This window comes from Ranitomeya imitator, chromosome 1 (genome assembly GCF_032444005.1).
Source record: "Ranitomeya imitator isolate aRanImi1 chromosome 1, aRanImi1.pri, whole genome shotgun sequence".
In the NCBI taxonomy this organism is placed as follows: Eukaryota; Metazoa; Chordata; class Amphibia; order Anura; family Dendrobatidae; genus Ranitomeya; species Ranitomeya imitator.
In genome coordinates, this window is record NC_091282.1 from 829649794 (window position 1) to 829667614 (window position 17821).

Here is a 17821-nt window from a genome sequence, read left to right on the forward strand (position 1 = left end):
TACTTGAGGCTGGGCAAGTACCAGCATGGGAGACTGGCTGGGAATTCCTGGTACCGTTGACATGCTTTTTAGTTTTCATCAAAGCTTTGTATTACGATTCTCTTCCTCTTGAAAAAACTTGCGGAGTTGCTAACAATCCATCAATGGCCGCACTAAGCTCAATGTTCCTGCCTTCGTCAGATCACAAATGCAAAGTAGCTTGAGGCTGGGCAAGTATCAGCTTGGTAGACTGGCAGGGAATCCCTGGCACGGTTCCCACATTGTTTTGTTTTTATCAAAGCTTACACTTACGATTTTTTCCGCTTGAAAAGACCCGCACAGGTGCTAACTGTCTGTCAATGGCCACTCTAAGCTGAATGTGCCTGCCCTCGTCAGATCGCAAATGCAAAGCAGCTTGAGGCTGGGCAAGTACCAGCATGGGAGACTGGCTGGGAATCCCTGGTGCCATTGACGTTTCTTTTTTTTTCATCAAAGCTTACCCATACGATTCTATTCCTCTTGAAAAGGCCCGCAGAGTTGCTCACTATCTGTCAATGGCCACTCTAAGCTGAATGTGCCTGCCCTCGTCAGATCGCAAATGCAAAGCAGCTTGAGGCTGGGCAAGTACCAGCATGGGAGACTGGCTGGGAATCCCTGGTACCGTTGACGTGCTTTTTGTTTTTATCAAAGCTTACCCTTACGATTTTTTTCCGCTTGAAAAGACCCGCACTGGTGCTAACTATCTGTCAACGGTCACTCTAAGCTGAATGTGCCTGCCCTCGTCAGATCGCAATTGCAAAGCAGCTTGAGGCTGGGCAAGTACCAGCATGGGAGACTGGCTGGGAATCCCTGGTACCGTTGACGTGCTTTTTGTTTTTATCAAAGCTTACCCTTACGATTTTTTTCCGCTTGAAAAGACCCGCACTGGTGCTAATGATCTGTCAACGGTCACTCTAAGCTGAAGACCCAAATTTGTGCTACAGACCTATCTGTCAATTACTTCTTTATGCTGAATGGGCCTGCCCTCGTCAGATCGCAAATGCTGAGCTACTTGAGGCTGGGCAAGTACCAGCATGGGAGACTGGCTGGGAATTCCTGGTACCGTTGACATGCTTTTTAGTTTTCATCAAAGCTTTGTATTACGATTCTCTTCCTCTTGAAAAAACTTGCGGAGTTGCTAACAATCCATCAATGGCCGCACTAAGCTCAATGTTCCTGCCTTCGTCAGATCACAAATGCAAAGTAGCTTGAGGCTGGGCAAGTATCAGCTTGGTAGACTGGCAGGGAATCCCTGGCACGGTTCCCACATTGTTTTGTTTTTATCAAAGCTTACACTTACGATTTTTTCCGCTTGAAAAGACCCGCACAGGTGCTAACTGTCTGTCAATGGCCACTCTAAGCTGAATGTGCCTGCCCTCGTCAGATCGCAAATGCAAAGCAGCTTGAGGCTGGGCAAGTACCAGCATGGGAGACTGGCTGGGAATCCCTGGTGCCATTGACGTTTCTTTTTTTTTCATCAAAGCTTACCCATACGATTCTATTCCTCTTGAAAAGGCCCGCAGAGTTGCTCACTATCTGTCAATGGCCACTCTAAGCTGAATGTGCCTGCTCTCGTCAGATCGCAAATGCTAAGCAGCTTGAGGCTGGGCAAGTACCAGCATGGGAGACTGGCTGGGAATCCCTGGTACCGCTGACGTGCTTTTTGTTTTTATCAAAGCTTACCCTTACGATTTTTTTCCGCTTGAAAAGACCCGCACTGGTGCTAACTATCTGTCAACGGTCACTCTAAGCTGAATGTGCCTGCCCTCGTCAGATCGCAAATGCAAAGCAGCTTGAGGCTGGGCAAGTACCAGCATGGGAGACTGGCTGGGAATCCCTGGTACCGTTGACGTGCTTTTTGTTTTTATCAAAGCTTACCCTTACGATTTTTTTCCGCTTGAAAAGACCCGCACTGGTGCTAACTATCTGTCAACGGTCACTCTAAGCTGAATGTGCCTGCCCTCGTCAGATCGCAATTGCAAAGCAGCTTGAGGCTGGGCAAGTACCAGCATGGGAGACTGGCTGGGAATCCCTGGTACCGTTGACGTGCTTTTTGTTTTTATCAAAGCTTACCCTTACGATTTTTTTCCGCTTGAAAAGACCCGCACTGGTGCTAACGATCTGTCAACGGTCACTCTAAGCTGAAGACCCAAATTTGTGCTACAGACCTATCTGTCAATTACTTCTTTATGCTGAATGGGCCTGTCCTCGTCAGATCGCAAATGCTGAGCTACTTGAGGCTGGGCAAGTACCAGCATGGGAGACTGGCTGGGAATTCCTGGTACCGTTGACATGCTTTTTAGTTTTCATCAAAGCTTTGTATTACGATTCTCTTCCTCTTGAAAAAACTTGCGGAGTTGCTAACAATCCATCAATGGCCGCACTAAGCTCAATGTTCCTGCCTTCGTCAGATCACAAATGCAAAGTAGCTTGAGGCTGGGCAAGTATCAGCTTGGTAGACTGGCAGGGAATCCCTGGCACGGTTCCCACATTGTTTTGTTTTTATCAAAGCTTACACTTACGATTTTTTCCGCTTGAAAAGACCCGCACAGGTGCTAACTGTCTGTCAATGGCCACTCTAAGCTGAATGTTCCTGCCCTCGTCAGATCGCAAATGCAAAGCAGCTTGAGGCTGGGCAAGTACCAGCATGGGAGACTGGCTGGGAATCCCTGGTGCCATTGACGTTTCTTTTTTTTTCATCAAAGCTTACCCTTACGATTCTATTCCTCTTGAAAAGGCCCGCAGAGTTGCTCACTATCTGTCAATGGCCACTCTAAGCTGAATGTGCCTGCTCTCGTCAGATCGCAAATGCTAAGCAGCTTGAGGCTGGGCAAGTACCAGCATGGGAGACTGGCTGGGAATCCCTGGTACCGTTGACGTGCTTTTTGTTTTTATCAAAGCTTACCCTTACGATTTTTTTCCGCTTGAAAAGACCCGCACTGGTGCTAACTATCTGTCAACGGTCACTCTAAGCTGAATGTGCCTGCCCTCTTCAGATCGCAAATGCTTAGCAGCTTGAGGCTGGGCAAGTACCAGCATGGGAGACTGGCTGGGAATCCCTGGTACCGCTGACGTGCTTTTTGTTTTTATCAAAGCTTACACTTACGATTTTTTTCCGCTTGAAAAGACCCGCACTGGTGCTAACGATCTGTCAACGGTCACTCTAAGCTGAATGTGCCTGCCCTCGTCAGATCGCAAATGCAAAGCAGCTTGAGGCTGGGCAAGTACCAGCATGGGAGACTGGCTGGGAATCCCTGGTACCGTTGACGTGCTTTTTGTTTTTATCAAAGCTTACCCTTACGATTTTTTTCCGCTTGAAAAGACCCGCACTGGTGCTAACTATCTGTCAACGGTCACTCTAAGCTGAATGTGCCTGCCCTCGTCAGATCGCAAATGCAAAGCAGCTTGAGGCTGGGCAAGTACCAGCATGGGAGACTGGCTGGGAATCCCTGGTACCGTTGACGTGCTTTTTGTTTTTATCAAAGCTTACCCTTACGATTTTTTTCCGCTTGAAAAGACCCGCACTGGTGCGAACTATCTGTCAACGGTCACTCTAAGCTGAATGTGCCTGCCCTCGTCAGATCGCAAATGCAAAGCAGCTTGAGGCTGGGCAAGTACCAGCATGGGAGACTGGCTGGGAATCCCTGGTACCGTTAACGTGCTTTTTGTTTTTATCAAAGCTTACCCTTACGATTTTTTGCCGCTTGAAAAGACCCAAATTTGTGCTACAGACCTATCTGTCAATTACTTCTTTATTCTGAATGGGCCTGCCCTCGTCAGATCGCAAATGCTGAGCTACTTGAGGCTGGGCAAGTACCAGCATGGGAGACTGGCTGGGAATTCCTGGTACCGTTGACATGCTTTTTAGTTTTCATCAAAGCTTTGTATTACGATTCTCTTCCTCTTGAAAAAACTTGCGGAGTTGCTAACAATCCATCAATGGCCGCACTAAGCTCAATGTTCCTGCCTTCGTCAGATCACAAATGCAAAGTAGCTTGAGGCTGGGCAAGTATCAGCTTGGTAGACTGGCAGGGAATCCCTGGCACGGTTCCCACATTGTTTTGTTTTTATCAAAGCTTACACTTACGATTTTTTCCGCTTGAAAAGACCCGCACAGGTGCTAACTGTCTGTCAATGGCCACTCTAAGCTGAATGTGCCTGCCCTCGTCAGATCGCAAATGCAAAGCAGCTTGAGGCTGGGCAAGTACCAGCATGGGAGACTGGCTGGGAATCCCTGGTGCCATTGACGTTTCTTTTTTTTTCATCAAAGCTTACCCTTACGATTCTATTCCTCTTGAAAAGGCCCGCAGAGTTGCTCACTATCTGTCAATGGCCACTCTAAGCTGAATGTGCCTGCTCTCGTCAGATCGCAAATGCTAAGCAGCTTGAGGCTGGGCAAGTACCAGCATGGGAGACTGGCTGGGAATCCCTGGTACCGTTGACGTGCTTTTTGTTTTTATCAAAGCTTACCCTTACGATTTTTTTCCGCTTGAAAAGACCCGCACTGGTGCTAACGATCTGTCAATGGTCACTCTAAGCTGAATGTGCCTGCCCTCGTCAGATCGCAAATGCAAAGCAGCTTGTGGCTGGGCAAGTACCAGCATGGGAGACTGGCTGGGAATCCCTGGTACCGTTGACGTGCTTTTTGTTTTTATCAAAGCTTACCCTTACGATTTTTTTCCGCTTGAAAAGACCCGCACTGGTGGTAACTATCTGTCAACGGTCACTCTAAGCTGAATGTGCCTGCCCTCGTCAGATCGCAAATGCAAAGCAGCTTGAGGCTGGGCAAGTACCAGCATGGGAGACTGGCTGGGAATCCCTGGTACCGTTGACATGCTTTTTAGTTTTCATCAAAGCTTTGTATTACGATTCTCTTCCTCTTGAAAAAACTTGCGGAGTTGCTAACAATCCATCAATGGCCGCACTAAGCTCAATGTTCCTGCCTTCGTCAGATCACAAATGCAAAGTAGCTTGAGGCTGGGCAAGTATCAGCTTGGTAGACTGGCAGGGAATCCCTGGCACGGTTCCCACATTGTTTTGTTTTTATCAAAGCTTACACTTACGATTTTTTCCGCTTGAAAAGACCCGCACAGGTGCTAACTGTCTGTCAATGGCCACTCTAAGCTGAATGTGCCTGCCCTCGTCAGATCGCAAATGCTAAGCAGCTTGAGGCTGGGCAAGTACCAGCATGGGAGACTGGCTGGGAATCCCTGGTACCGTTGACGTGCTTTTTGTTTTTATCAAAGCTTACCCTTACGATTTTTTTCCGCTTGAAAAGACCCGCACTGGTGCTAACTATCTGTCAACGGTCACTCTAAGCTGAATGTGCCTGCCCTCTTCAGATCGCAAATGCAAAGCAGCTTGAGGCTGGGCAAGTACCAGCATGGGAGACTGGCTGGGAATCCCTGGTACCGTTGACGTGCTTTTTGTTTTTATCAAAGCTTACCCTTACGATTTTTTTCCGCTTGAAAAGACCCGCACTGGTGCTAACTATCTGTCAACGGTCACTCTAAGCTGAATGTGCCTTCCCTCGTCAGATCGCAAATGCAAAGCAGCTTGAGGCTGGGCAAGTACCAGCATGGGAGACTGGCTGGGAATCCCTGGAACCGTTAACGTGCTTTTTGTTTTTATCAAAGCTTACCCTTACGATTTTTTTCCGCTTGAAAAGACCCGCACTGGTGCTAACTATCTGTCAACGGTCACTCTAAGCTGAATGTGCCTGCCCTCGTCAGATCGCAAATGCAAAGCAGCTTGAGGCTGGGCAAGTACCAGCATGGGAGACTGGCTGGGAATCCCTGGTACCGTTAACGTGCTTTTTGTTTTTATCAAAGCTTACCCTTACGATTTTTTGCCGCTTGAAAAGACCCAAATTTGTGCTACAGACCTATCTGTCAATTACTTCTTTATGATGAATGGGCCTGCCCTCGTCAGATCGCAAATGCTGAGCTACTTGAGGCTGGGCAAGTACCAGCATGGGAGACTGGCTGGGAATTCCTGGTACCGTTGACATGCTTTTTAGTTTTCATCAAAGCTTTGTATTACGATTCTCTTCCTCTTGAAAAAACTTGCGGAGTTGCTAACAATCCATCAATGGCCGCACTAAGCTCAATGTTCCTGCCTTCGTCAGATCACAAATGCAAAGTAGCTGGAGGCTGGGCAAGTATCAGCTTGGTAGACTGTCAGGGAATCCCTGGCACGGTTCCCACATTGTTTTGTTTTTATCAAAGCTTACACTTACGATTTTTTCCGCTTGAAAAGACCCGCACAGGTGCTAACTGTCTGTTAATGGCCACTCTAAGCTGAATGTGCCTGCCCTCGTCAGATCGCAAATGCAAAGCAGCTTGAGGCTGGGCAAGTACCAGCATGGGAGACTGGCTGGGAATCCCTGGTGCCATTGACGTTTCTTTTTTTTTCATCAAAGCTTACCCTTACGATTCTATTCCTCTTGAAAAGGCCCGCAGAGTTGCTCACTATCTGTCAATGGCCACTCTAAGCTGAATGTGCCTGCTCTCGTCAGATCGCAAATGCTAAGCAGCTTGAGGCTGGGCAAGTACCAGCATGGGAGACTGGCTGGGAATCCCTGGTACCGTTGACGTGCTTTTTGTTTTTATCAAAGCTTACCCTTACGATTTTTTTCCGCTTGAAAAGACCCGCACTGGTGCTAACTATCTGTCAACGGTCACTCTAAGCTGAATGTGCCTGCCCTCTTCAGATCGCAAATGCAAAGCAGCTTGAGGCTGGGCAAGTACCAGCATGGGAAACTGGCTGGGAATCCCTGGTACCGTTGACGTGCTTTTTGTTTTTATCAAAGCTTACCCTTACGATTTTTTTCCGCTTGAAAAGACCCGCACTGGTGCTAACTATCTGTCAACGGTCACTCTAAGCTGAATGTGCCTGCCCTCGTCAGATCGCAATTGCAAAGCAGCTTGAGGCTGGGCAAGTACCAGCATGGGAGACTGGCTGGGAATCCCTGGTACCGTTGACGTGCTTTTTGTTTTTATCAAAGCTTACCCTTACGATTTTTTTCCGCTTGAAAAGACCCGCACTGGTGCTAACGATCTGTCAACGGTCACTCTAAGCTGAAGACCCAAATTTGTGCTACAGACCTATCTGTCAATTACTTCTTTATGCTGAATGGGCCTGCCCTCGTCAGATCGCAAATGCTGAGCTACTTGAGGCTGGGCAAGTACCAGCATGGGAGACTGGCTGGGAATTCCTGGTACCGTTGACATGCTTTTTAGTTTTCATCAAAGCTTTGTATTACGATTCTCTTCCTCTTGAAAAAACTTGCGGAGTTGCTAACAATCCATCAATGGCCGCACTAAGCTCAATGTTCCTGCCTTCGTCAGATCACAAATGCAAAGTAGCTTGAGGCTGGGCAAGTATCAGCTTGGTAGACTGGCAGGGAATACCTGGCACGGTTCCCACATTGTTTTGTTTTTATCAAAGCTTACACTTACGATTTTTTCCGCTTGAAAAGACCCGCACAGGTGCTAACTGTCTGTCAATGGCCACTCTAAGCTGAATGTGCCTGCCCTCGTCAGATCGCAAATGCAAAGCAGCTTGAGGCTGGGCAAGTACCAGCATGGGAGACTGGCTGGGAATCCCTGGTGCCATTGACGTTTCTTTTTTTTTCATCAAAGCTTACCCTTACGATTCTATTCCTCTTGAAAAGGCCCGCAGAGTTGCTCACTATCTGTCAATGGCCACTCTAAGCTGAATGTGCCTGCTCTCGTCAGATCGCAAATGCTAAGCAGCTTGAGGCTGGGCAAGTACCAGCATGGGAGACTGGCTGGGAATCCCTGGTACCGTTGACGTGCTTTTTGTTTTTATCAAAGCTTACCCTTACGATTTTTTTCCGCTTGAAAAGACCCGCACTGGTGCTAACTATCTGTCAACGGTCACTCTAAGCTGAATGTGCCTGCCCTCTTCAGATCGCAAATGCAAAGCAGCTTGAGGCTGGGCAAGTACCAGCATGGGAGACTGGCTGGGAATCCCTGGTACCGTTGACGTGCTTTTTGTTTTTATCAAAGCTTACCCTTACGATTTTTTTCCGCTTGAAAAGACCCGCACTGGTGCTAACTATCTGTCAACGGTCACTCTAAGCTGAATGTGCCTGCCCTCTTCAGATCGCAAATGCTTAGCAGCTTGAGGCTGGGCAAGTACCAGCATGGGAGACTGGCTGGGAATCCCTGGTACCGCTGACGTGCTTTTTGTTTTTATCAAAGCTTACCCTTACGATTTTTTTCCGCTTGAAAAGACCCGCACTGGTGCTAACGATCTGTCAACGGTCACTCTAAGCTGAATGTGCCTGCCCTCGTCAGATCGCAAATGCAAAGCAGCTTGAGGCTGGGCAAGTACCAGCATGGGAGACTGGCTGGGAATCCCTGGTACCGTTGACGTGCTTTTTGTTTTAATCAAAGCTTACCCTTACGATTTTTTTCCGCTTGAAAAGACCCGCACTGGTGCTAACTATCTGTCAACGGTCACTCTAAGCTGAATGTGCCTGCCCTCGTCAGATCGCAAATGCAAAGCAGCTTGAGGCTGGGCAAGTACCAGCATGGGAGACTGGCTGGGAATCCCTGGTACCGTTGACGTGCTTTTTGTTTTTATCAAAGCTTACCCTTACGATATTTTTCCGCTTGAAAAGACCCGCACTGGTGCTAACTATCTGTCAACGGTCACTCTAAGCTGAATGTGCCTGCCCTCGTCAGATCGCAAATGCAAAGCAGCTTGAGGCTGGGCAAGTACCAGCATGGGAGACTGGCTGGGAATCCCTGGTACCGTTAACGTGCTTTTTGTTTTTATCAAAGCTTACCCTTACGATTTTTTGCCGCTTGAAAAGACCCAAATTTGTGCTACAGACCTATCTGTCAATTACTTCTTTATTCTGAATGGGCCTGCCCTCGTCAAATCGCAAATGCTGAGCTACTTGAGGCTGGGCAAGTACCAGCATGGGAGACTGGCTGGGAATTCCTGGTACCGTTGACATGCTTTTTAGTTTTCATCAAAGCTTTGTATTACGATTCTCTTCCTCTTGAAAAAACTTGCGGAGTTGCTAACAATCCATCAATGGCCGCACTAAGCTCAATGTTCCTGCCTTCGTCAGATCACAAATGCAAAGTAGCTTGAGGCTGGGCAAGTATCAGCTTGGTAGACTGGCAGGGAATCCCTGGCACGGTTCCCACATTGTTTTGTTTTTATCAAAGCTTACACTTACGATTTTTTCCGCTTGAAAAGACCCGCACAGGTGCTAACTGTCTGTCAATGGCCACTCTAAGCTGAATGTGCCTGCCCTCGTCAGATCGCAAATTTAAAGCAGCTTGAGGCTGGGCAAGTACCAGCATGGGAGACTGGCTGGGAATCCCTGGTGCCATTGACGTTTCTTTTTTTTTCATCAAAGCTTACCCTTACGATTCTATTCCTCTTGAAAAGGCCCGCAGAGTTGCTCACTATCTGTCAATGGCCACTCTAAGCTGAATGTGCCTGCTCTCGTCAGATCGCAAATGCTAAGCAGCTTGAGGCTGGGCAAGTACCAGCATGGGAGACTGGCTGGGAATCCCTGGTACCGTTGACGTGCTTTTTGTTTTTATCAAAGCTTACCCTTACGATTTTTTTCCGCTTGAAAAGACCCGCACTGGTACTAACGATCTGTCAATGGTCACTCTAAGCTGAATGTGCCTGCCCTCGTCAGATCGCAAATGCAAAGCAGCTTGAGGCTGGGCAAGTACCAGCATGGGAGACTGGCTGGGAATCCCTGGTACCGTTGACGTGCTTTTTGTTTTTATCAAAGCTTACCCTTACGATTTTTTTCCGCTTGAAAAGACCCGCACTGGTGCTAACTATCTGTCAACGGTCACTCTAAGCTGAATGTGCCTGCCCTCGTCAGATCGCAAATGCAAAGCAGCTTGAGGCTGGGCAAATACCAGCATGGGAGACTGGCTGGGAATCCCTGGTACCGTTGACATGCTTTTTAGTTTTCATCAAAGCTTTGTATTACGATTCTCTTCCTCTTGAAAAAACTTGCGGAGTTGCTAACAATCCATCAATGGCCGCACTGAGCTCAATGTTCCTGCCTTCGTCAGATCACAAATGCAAAGTAGCTTGAGGCTGGGCAAGTATCAGCTTGGTAGACTGGCAGGGAATCCCTGGCACGGTTCCCACATTGTTTTGTTTTTATCAAAGCTTACACTTACGATTTTTTCCGCTTGAAAAGACCCGCACAGGTGCTAACTGTCTGTCAATGGCCACTCTAAGCTGAATGTGCCTGCCCTCGTCAGATCGCAAATGCAAAGCAGCTTGAGGCTGGGCAAGTACCAGCATGGGAGACTGGCTGGGAATCCCTGGTGCCATTGACGTTTCTTTTTTTTTCATCAAAGCTTACCCTTACGATTCTATTCCTCTTGAAAAGGCCCGCAGAGTTGCTCACTATCTGTCAATGGCCACTCTAAGCTGAATGTGCCAGCTCTCGTCAGATCGCAAATGCTAAGCAGCTTGAGGCTGGGCAAGTACCAGCATGGGACACTGGCTGGGAATCCCTGGTACCGCTGACGTGCTTTTTGTTTTTATCAAAGCTTACCCTTACGATTTTTTTCCGCTTGAAAAGACCCGCACTGGTGCTAACGATCTGTCAATGGTCACTCTAAGCTGAATGTGCCTGCCCTCGTCAGATCGCAAATGCAAAGCAGCTTGAGGCTGGGCAAGTACCAGCATGGGAGACTGGCTGGGAATCCCTGGTACCGTTGACGTGCTTTTTGTTTTTATCAAAGCTTACCCTTACGATTTTTTTCCGCTTGAAAAGACCCGCACTGGTGCTAACTATCTGTCAACGGTCACTCTAAGCTGAATGTGCCTGCCCTCGTCAGATCGCAAATGCAAAGCAGCTTGAGGCTGGGCAAGTACAGCATGGGAGACTGGCTGGGAATCCCTGGTACCGTTGACGTGCTTTTTGTTTTTATCAAAGCTTACCCTTACGATTTTTTTCCGCTTGAAAAGACCCGCACTGGTGCTAACTATCTGTCAACGGTCACTCTAAGCTGAATGTGCCTGCCCTCGTCAGATCGCTAATGCAAAGCAGCTTGAGGCTGGGCAAGTACCAGCATGGGAGACTGGCTGGGAATCCCTGGTACCGTTAACGTGCTTTTTGTTTTTATCAAAGCTTACCCTTACGATTTTTTGCCGCTTGAAAAGACCCAAATTTGTGCTACAGACCTATCTGTCAATTACTTCTTTATTCTGAATGGGCCTGCCCTCGTCAGATCGCAAATGCTGAGCTACTTGAGGCTGGGCAAGTACCAGCATGGGAGACTGGCTGGGAATTCCTGGTACAGTTGACATGCTTTTTAGTTTTCATCAAAGCTTTGTATTACGATTCTCTTCCTCTTGAAAAAACTTGCGGAGTTGCTAACAATCCATCAATGGCCGCACTAAGCTCAATGTTCCTGCCTTCATCAGATCACAAATGCAAAGTAGCTTGAGGCTGGGCAAGTATCAGCTTGGTAGACTGGCAGGGAATCCCTGGCACGGTTCCCACATTGTTTTGTTTTTATCAAAGCTTACACTTACGATTTTTTCCGCTTGAAAAGACCCGCACAGGTGCTAACTGTCTGTCAATGGCCACTCTAAGCTGAATGTGCCTGCCCTCGTCAGATCGCAAATGCAAAGCAGCTTGAGGCTGGGCAAGTACCAGCATGGGAGACTGGCTGGGAATCCCTGGTGCCATTGACGTTTCTTTTTTTTTCATCAAAGCTTACCCTTACGATTCTATTCCTCTTGAAAAGGCCCGCAGAGTTGCTCACTATCTGTCAATGGCCACTCTAAGCTGAATGTGCCTGCTCTCGTCAGATCGCAAATGCTAAGCATCTTGAGGCTGGGCAAGTACCGGCATGGGAGACTGTCTGGGAATCCCTGGTACCGTTGACGTGCTTTTTGTTTTTATCAAAGCTTACCCTTACGATTTTTTTCCGCTTGAAAAGACCCGCACTGGTGCTAATTATCTGTCAACGGTCACTCTAAGCTGAATGTGCCTGCCCTCTTCAGATCGCAAATGCAAAGCAGCTTGAGGCTGGGCAAGTACCAGCATGGGAGACTGGCTGGGAATCCCTGGTACCGTTGACGTGCTTTTTGTTTTTATCAAAGCTTACCCTTACGATTTTTTTCCGCTTGAAAAGACCCGCACTGGTGCTAACTATCTGTCAACGGTCACTCTAAGCTGAATGTTCCTGCCCTCGTCAGATCGCAAATGCAAAGCAGCTTGAGGCTGGGCAAGTACCAGCATGGGAGACTGGCTGGGAATCCCTGGTACCGTTGACGTGCTTTTTGTTTTTATCAAAGCTTACCCTTACGATTTTTTTCCGCTTGAAAAGACCCGCACTGGTGCTAACTATCTGTCAACGGTCACTCTAAGCTGAATGTGCCTGCCCTCGTCAGATCGCAAATGCAAAGCAGCTTGAGGCTGGGCAAGTACCAGCATGGGAGACTCGCTGGGAATCCCTGGTACCGTTGACATGCTTTTTAGTTTTCATCAAAGCTTTGTATTACGATTCTCTTCCTCTTGAAAAAACTTGCGGAGTTGCTAACAATCCATCAATGGCCGCACTAAGCTCAATGTTCCTGCCTTCGTCAGATCACAAATGCAAAGTAGCTTGAGGCTGGGCAAGTATCAGCTTGGTAGACTGGCAGGGAATCCCTGGCACGGTTCCCACATTGTTTTGTTTTTATCAAAGCTTACACTTACGATTTTTTCCGCTTGAAAAGACCCGCACAGGTGCTAACTGTCTGTCAATGGCCACTCTAAGCTGAATGTGCCTCCCCTCGTCAGATCGCAAATGCAAAGCAGCTTGAGGCTGGGCAAGTACCAGCATGGGAGACTGGCTGGGAATCCCTGGTGCCATTGACGTTTCTTTTTTTTTCATCAAAGCTTACCCTTACGATTCTATTCCTCTTGAAAAGGCCCGCAGAGTTGCTCACTATCTGTCAATGGCCACTCTAAGCTGAATGTGCCTGCTCTCGTCAGATCGCAAATGCTAAGCAGCTTGAGGCTGGGCAAGTACCAGCATGGGAGACTGGCTGGGAATCCCTGGTACCGCTAACGTGCTTTTTGTTTTTATCAAAGCTTACCCTTACGATTTTTTTCCGCTTGAAAAGACCCGCACTGGTGCTAACTATCTGTCAACGGTCACTCTAAGCTGAATGTGCCTGCCCTCTTCAGATCGCAAATGCAAAGCAGCTTGAGGCTGGGCAAGTACCAGCATGGGAGACTGGCTGGGAATCCCTGGTACCGTTGACGTGCTTTTTGTTTTTATCAAAGCTTACCCTTACGATTTTTTTCCGCTTGAAAAGACCCGCACTGGTGCTAACTATCTGTCAACGGTCACTCTAAGCTGAATGTGCCTTCCCTCGTCAGATCGCAAATGCAAAGCAGCTTGAGGCTGGGCAAGTACCAGCATGGGAGACTGGCTGGGAATCCCTGGAACCGTTAACGTGCTTTTTGTTTTTATCAAAGCTTACCCTTACGATTTTTTTCCGCTTGAAAAGACCCGCACTGGTGCTAACTATCTGTCAACGGTCACTCTAAGCTGAATGTGCCTGCCCTCGTCAGATCGCAAATGCAAAGCAGCTTGAGGCTGGGCAAGTACCAGCATGGGAGACTGGCTGGGAATCCCTGGTACCGTTAACGTGCTTTTTGTTTTTATCAAAGCTTACCCTTACGATTTTTTGCCGCTTGAAAAGACCCAAATTTGTGCTACAGACCTATCTGTCAATTACTTCTTTATGATGAATGGGCCTGCCCTCGTCAGATCGCAAATGCTGAGCTACTTGAGGCTGGGCAAGTACCAGCATGGGAGACTGGCTGGGAATTCCTGGTACCGTTGACATGCTTTTTAGTTTTCATCAAAGCTTTGTATTACGATTCTCTTCCTCTTGAAAAAACTTGCGGAGTTGCTAACAATCCATCAATGGCCGCACTAAGCTCAATGTTCCTGCCTTCGTCAGATCACAAATGCAAAGTAGCTGGAGGCTGGGCAAGTATCAGCTTGGTAGACTGTCAGGGAATCCCTGGCACGGTTCCCACATTGTTTTGTTTTTATCAAAGCTTACACTTACGATTTTTTCCGCTTGAAAAGACCCGCACAGGTGCTAACTGTCTGTTAATGGCCACTCTAAGCTGAATGTGCCTGCCCTCGTCAGATCGCAAATGCAAAGCAGCTTGAGGCTGGGCAAGTACCAGCATGGGAGACTGGCTGGGAATCCCTGGTGCCATTGACGTTTCTTTTTTTTTCATCAAAGCTTACCCTTACGATTCTATTCCTCTTGAAAAGGCCCGCAGAGTTGCTCACTATCTGTCAATGGCCACTCTAAGCTGAATGTGCCTGCTCTCGTCAGATCGCAAATGCTAAGCAGCTTGAGGCTGGGCAAGTACCAGCATGGGAGACTGGCTGGGAATCCCTGGTACCGTTGACGTGCTTTTTGTTTTTATCAAAGCTTACCCTTACGATTTTTTTCCGCTTGAAAAGACCCGCACTGGTGCTAACTATCTGTCAACGGTCACTCTAAGCTGAATGTGCCTGCCCTCTTCAGATCGCAAATGCAAAGCAGCTTGAGGCTGGGCAAGTACCAGCATGGGAAACTGGCTGGGAATCCCTGGTACCGTTGACGTGCTTTTTGTTTTTATCAAAGCTTACCCTTACGATTTTTTTCCGCTTGAAAAGACCCGCACTGGTGCTAACTATCTGTCAACGGTCACTCTAAGCTGAATGTGCCTGCCCTCGTCAGATCGCAATTGCAAAGCAGCTTGAGGCTGGGCAAGTACCAGCATGGGAGACTGGCTGGGAATCCCTGGTACCGTTGACGTGCTTTTTGTTTTTATCAAAGCTTACCCTTACGATTTTTTTCCGCTTGAAAAGACCCGCACTGGTGCTAACGATCTGTCAACGGTCACTCTAAGCTGAAGACCCAAATTTGTGCTACAGACCTATCTGTCAATTACTTCTTTATGCTGAATGGGCCTGCCCTCGTCAGATCGCAAATGCTGAGCTACTTGAGGCTGGGCAAGTACCAGCATGGGAGACTGGCTGGGAATTCCTGGTACCGTTGACATGCTTTTTAGTTTTCATCAAAGCTTTGTATTACGATTCTCTTCCTCTTGAAAAAACTTGCGGAGTTGCTAACAATCCATCAATGGCCGCACTGAGCTCAATGTTCCTGCCTTCGTCAGATCACAAATGCAAAGTAGCTTGAGGCTGGGCAAGTATCAGCTTGGTAGACTGGCAGGGAATCCCTGGCACGGTTCCCACATTGTTTTGTTTTTATCAAAGCTTACACTTACGATTTTTTCCGCTTGAAAAGACCCGCACAGGTGCTAACTGTCTGTCAATGGCCACTCTAAGCTGAATGTGCCTGCCCTCGTCAGATCGCAAATGCAAAGCAGCTTGAGGCTGGGCAAGTACCAGCATGGGAGACTGGCTGGGAATCCCTGGTGCCATTGACGTTTCTTTTTTTTTCATCAAAGCTTACCCTTACGATTCTATTCCTCTTGAAAAGGCCCGCAGAGTTGCTCACTATCTGTCAATGGCCACTCTAAGCTGAATGTGCCAGCTCTCGTCAGATCGCAAATGCTAAGCAGCTTGAGGCTGGGCAAGTACAGCATGGGAGACTGGCTGGGAATCCCTGGTACCGTTGACGTGCTTTTTGTTTTTATCAAAGCTTACCCTTACGATTTTTTTCCGCTTGAAAAGACCCGCACTGGTGCTAACTATCTGTCAACGGTCACTCTAAGCTGAATGTGCCTGCCCTCGTCAGATCGCTAATGCAAAGCAGCTTGAGGCTGGGCAAGTACCAGCATGGGAGACTGGCTGGGAATCCCTGGTACCGTTAACGTGCTTTTTGTTTTTATCAAAGCTTACCCTTACGATTTTTTGCCGCTTGAAAAGACCCAAATTTGTGCTACAGACCTATCTGTCAATTACTTCTTTATTCTGAATGGGCCTGCCCTCGTCAGATCGCAAATGCTGAGCTACTTGAGGCTGGGCAAGTACCAGCATGGGAGACTGGCTGGGAATTCCTGGTACCGTTGACATGCTTTTTAGTTTTCATCAAAGCTTTGTATTACGATTCTCTTCCTCTTGAAAAAACTTGCGGAGTTGCTAACAATCCATCAATGGCCGCACTAAGCTCAATGTTCCTGCCTTCGTCAGATCACAAATGCAAAGTAGCTTGAGGCTGGGCAAGTATCAGCTTGGTAGACTGGCAGGGAATCCCTGGCACGGTTCCCACATTGTTTTGTTTTTATCAAAGCTTACACTTACGATTTTTTCCGCTTGAAAAGACCCGCACAGGTGCTAACTGTCTGTCAATGGCCACTCTAAGCTGAATGTGCCTGCCCTCGTCAGATCGCAAATGCAAAGCAGCTTGAGGCTGGGCAAGTACCAGCATGGGAGACTGGCTGGGAATCCCTGGTGCCATTGACGTTTCTTTTTTTTTCATCAAAGCTTACCCTTACGATTCTATTCCTCTTGAAAAGGCCCGCAGAGTTGCTCACTATCTGTCAATGGCCACTCTAAGCTGAATGTGCCTGCTCTCGTCAGATCGCAAATGCTAAGCATCTTGAGGCTGGGCAAGTACCGGCATGGGAGACTGTCTGGGAATCCCTGGTACCGTTGACGTGCTTTTTGTTTTTATCAAAGCTTACCCTTACGATTTTTTTCCGCTTGAAAAGACCCGCACTGGTGCTAATTATCTGTCAACGGTCACTCTAAGCTGAATGTGCCTGCCCTCTTCAGATCGCAAATGCAAAGCAGCTTGAGGCTGGGCAAGTACCAGCATGGGAGACTGGCTGGGAATCCCTGGTACCGTTGACGTGCTTTTTGTTTTTATCAAAGCTTACCCTTACGATTTTTTTCCGCTTGAAAAGACCCGCACTGGTGCTAACTATCTGTCAACGGTCACTCTAAGCTGAATGTTCCTGCCCTCGTCAGATCGCAAATGCAAAGCAGCTTGAGGCTGGGCAAGTACCAGCATGGGAGACTGGCTGGGAATCCCTGGTACCGTTGACGTGCTTTTTGTTTTTATCAAAGCTTACCCTTACGATTTTTTTCCGCTTGAAAAGACCCGCACTGGTGCTAACTATCTGTCAACGGTCACTCTAAGCTGAATGTGCCTGCCCTCGTCAGATCGCAAATGCAAAGCAGCTTGAGGCTGGGCAAGTACCAGCATGGGAGACTGGCTGGGAATCCCTGGTACCGTTGACATGCTTTTTAGTTTTCATCAAAGCTTTGTATTACGATTCTCTTCCTCTTGAAAAAACTTGCGGAGTTGCTAACAATCCATCAATGGCCGCACTAAGCTCAATGTTCCTGCCTTCGTCAGATCACAAATGCAAAGTAGCTTGAGGCTGGGCAAGTATCAGCTTGGTAGACTGGCAGGGAATCCCTGGCACGGTTCCCACATTGTTTTGTTTTTATCAAAGCTTACACTTACGATTTTTTCCGCTTGAAAAGACCCGCACAGGTGCTAACTGTCTGTCAATGGCCACTCTAAGCTGAATGTGCCTCCCCTCGTCAGATCGCAAATGCAAAGCAGCTTGAGGCTGGGCAAGTACCAGCATGGGAGACTGGCTGGGAATCCCTGGTGCCATTGACGTTTCTTTTTTTTTCATCAAAGCTTACCCTTACGATTCTATTCCTCTTGAAAAGGCCCGCAGAGTTGCTCACTATCTGTCAATGGCCACTCTAAGCTGAATGTGCCTGCTCTCGTCAGATCGCAAATGCTAAGCAGCTTGAGGCTGGGCAAGTACCAGCATGGG

At 47.9% G+C, this 17821-nt stretch overlaps 40 pseudogenes; all 40 read left to right on the forward strand.

The window, feature by feature from the left end:
• Positions 1-334: 334 nt before the first annotated feature.
• LOC138658964 (5S ribosomal RNA) lies at positions 335-453 on the forward strand (annotated as a pseudogene).
• Positions 454-724: 271 nt separating this feature from the next.
• Positions 725-843, forward strand: LOC138659605 (5S ribosomal RNA; annotated as a pseudogene).
• A 518-nt stretch (positions 844-1361) lies between these two features.
• LOC138658965 (5S ribosomal RNA) lies at positions 1362-1480 on the forward strand (annotated as a pseudogene).
• A 76-nt stretch (positions 1481-1556) lies between these two features.
• LOC138659147 (5S ribosomal RNA) lies at positions 1557-1675 on the forward strand (annotated as a pseudogene).
• A 76-nt stretch (positions 1676-1751) lies between these two features.
• LOC138658608 (5S ribosomal RNA) lies at positions 1752-1870 on the forward strand (annotated as a pseudogene).
• Positions 1871-1946: 76 nt separating this feature from the next.
• Positions 1947-2065, forward strand: LOC138659606 (5S ribosomal RNA; annotated as a pseudogene).
• A 518-nt stretch (positions 2066-2583) lies between these two features.
• LOC138659155 (5S ribosomal RNA) lies at positions 2584-2702 on the forward strand (annotated as a pseudogene).
• Positions 2703-2778: 76 nt separating this feature from the next.
• LOC138659212 (5S ribosomal RNA) lies at positions 2779-2897 on the forward strand (annotated as a pseudogene).
• Positions 2898-3168: 271 nt separating this feature from the next.
• Positions 3169-3287, forward strand: LOC138658609 (5S ribosomal RNA; annotated as a pseudogene).
• Positions 3288-3363: 76 nt separating this feature from the next.
• Positions 3364-3482, forward strand: LOC138658610 (5S ribosomal RNA; annotated as a pseudogene).
• A 666-nt stretch (positions 3483-4148) lies between these two features.
• LOC138658967 (5S ribosomal RNA) lies at positions 4149-4267 on the forward strand (annotated as a pseudogene).
• A 76-nt stretch (positions 4268-4343) lies between these two features.
• LOC138659223 (5S ribosomal RNA) lies at positions 4344-4462 on the forward strand (annotated as a pseudogene).
• Positions 4463-4733: 271 nt separating this feature from the next.
• Positions 4734-4852, forward strand: LOC138659868 (5S ribosomal RNA; annotated as a pseudogene).
• Positions 4853-5124: 272 nt separating this feature from the next.
• On the forward strand, positions 5125-5243 carry LOC138659036 (5S ribosomal RNA; annotated as a pseudogene).
• A 76-nt stretch (positions 5244-5319) lies between these two features.
• On the forward strand, positions 5320-5438 carry LOC138659462 (5S ribosomal RNA; annotated as a pseudogene).
• A 1056-nt stretch (positions 5439-6494) lies between these two features.
• On the forward strand, positions 6495-6613 carry LOC138659234 (5S ribosomal RNA; annotated as a pseudogene).
• Positions 6614-6884: 271 nt separating this feature from the next.
• On the forward strand, positions 6885-7003 carry LOC138659607 (5S ribosomal RNA; annotated as a pseudogene).
• Positions 7004-7521: 518 nt separating this feature from the next.
• LOC138658968 (5S ribosomal RNA) lies at positions 7522-7640 on the forward strand (annotated as a pseudogene).
• Positions 7641-7716: 76 nt separating this feature from the next.
• LOC138659245 (5S ribosomal RNA) lies at positions 7717-7835 on the forward strand (annotated as a pseudogene).
• A 76-nt stretch (positions 7836-7911) lies between these two features.
• Positions 7912-8030, forward strand: LOC138659463 (5S ribosomal RNA; annotated as a pseudogene).
• Positions 8031-8301: 271 nt separating this feature from the next.
• LOC138658611 (5S ribosomal RNA) lies at positions 8302-8420 on the forward strand (annotated as a pseudogene).
• A 76-nt stretch (positions 8421-8496) lies between these two features.
• On the forward strand, positions 8497-8615 carry LOC138658612 (5S ribosomal RNA; annotated as a pseudogene).
• An 861-nt stretch (positions 8616-9476) lies between these two features.
• LOC138659256 (5S ribosomal RNA) lies at positions 9477-9595 on the forward strand (annotated as a pseudogene).
• Positions 9596-9671: 76 nt separating this feature from the next.
• LOC138659356 (5S ribosomal RNA) lies at positions 9672-9790 on the forward strand (annotated as a pseudogene).
• A 467-nt stretch (positions 9791-10257) lies between these two features.
• On the forward strand, positions 10258-10376 carry LOC138658969 (5S ribosomal RNA; annotated as a pseudogene).
• Positions 10377-10647: 271 nt separating this feature from the next.
• On the forward strand, positions 10648-10766 carry LOC138659357 (5S ribosomal RNA; annotated as a pseudogene).
• Positions 10767-11626: 860 nt separating this feature from the next.
• On the forward strand, positions 11627-11745 carry LOC138658970 (5S ribosomal RNA; annotated as a pseudogene).
• Positions 11746-11821: 76 nt separating this feature from the next.
• On the forward strand, positions 11822-11940 carry LOC138659919 (5S ribosomal RNA; annotated as a pseudogene).
• A 76-nt stretch (positions 11941-12016) lies between these two features.
• LOC138659464 (5S ribosomal RNA) lies at positions 12017-12135 on the forward strand (annotated as a pseudogene).
• Positions 12136-12211: 76 nt separating this feature from the next.
• On the forward strand, positions 12212-12330 carry LOC138658710 (5S ribosomal RNA; annotated as a pseudogene).
• A 76-nt stretch (positions 12331-12406) lies between these two features.
• Positions 12407-12525, forward strand: LOC138659890 (5S ribosomal RNA; annotated as a pseudogene).
• A 662-nt stretch (positions 12526-13187) lies between these two features.
• Positions 13188-13306, forward strand: LOC138659467 (5S ribosomal RNA; annotated as a pseudogene).
• A 1056-nt stretch (positions 13307-14362) lies between these two features.
• Positions 14363-14481, forward strand: LOC138659268 (5S ribosomal RNA; annotated as a pseudogene).
• A 271-nt stretch (positions 14482-14752) lies between these two features.
• Positions 14753-14871, forward strand: LOC138659609 (5S ribosomal RNA; annotated as a pseudogene).
• A 518-nt stretch (positions 14872-15389) lies between these two features.
• Positions 15390-15508, forward strand: LOC138658971 (5S ribosomal RNA; annotated as a pseudogene).
• Positions 15509-16368: 860 nt separating this feature from the next.
• LOC138658972 (5S ribosomal RNA) lies at positions 16369-16487 on the forward strand (annotated as a pseudogene).
• Positions 16488-16563: 76 nt separating this feature from the next.
• Positions 16564-16682, forward strand: LOC138659920 (5S ribosomal RNA; annotated as a pseudogene).
• A 76-nt stretch (positions 16683-16758) lies between these two features.
• LOC138659468 (5S ribosomal RNA) lies at positions 16759-16877 on the forward strand (annotated as a pseudogene).
• A 76-nt stretch (positions 16878-16953) lies between these two features.
• LOC138658711 (5S ribosomal RNA) lies at positions 16954-17072 on the forward strand (annotated as a pseudogene).
• A 76-nt stretch (positions 17073-17148) lies between these two features.
• On the forward strand, positions 17149-17267 carry LOC138659869 (5S ribosomal RNA; annotated as a pseudogene).
• Positions 17268-17821: the final 554 nt, after the last annotated feature.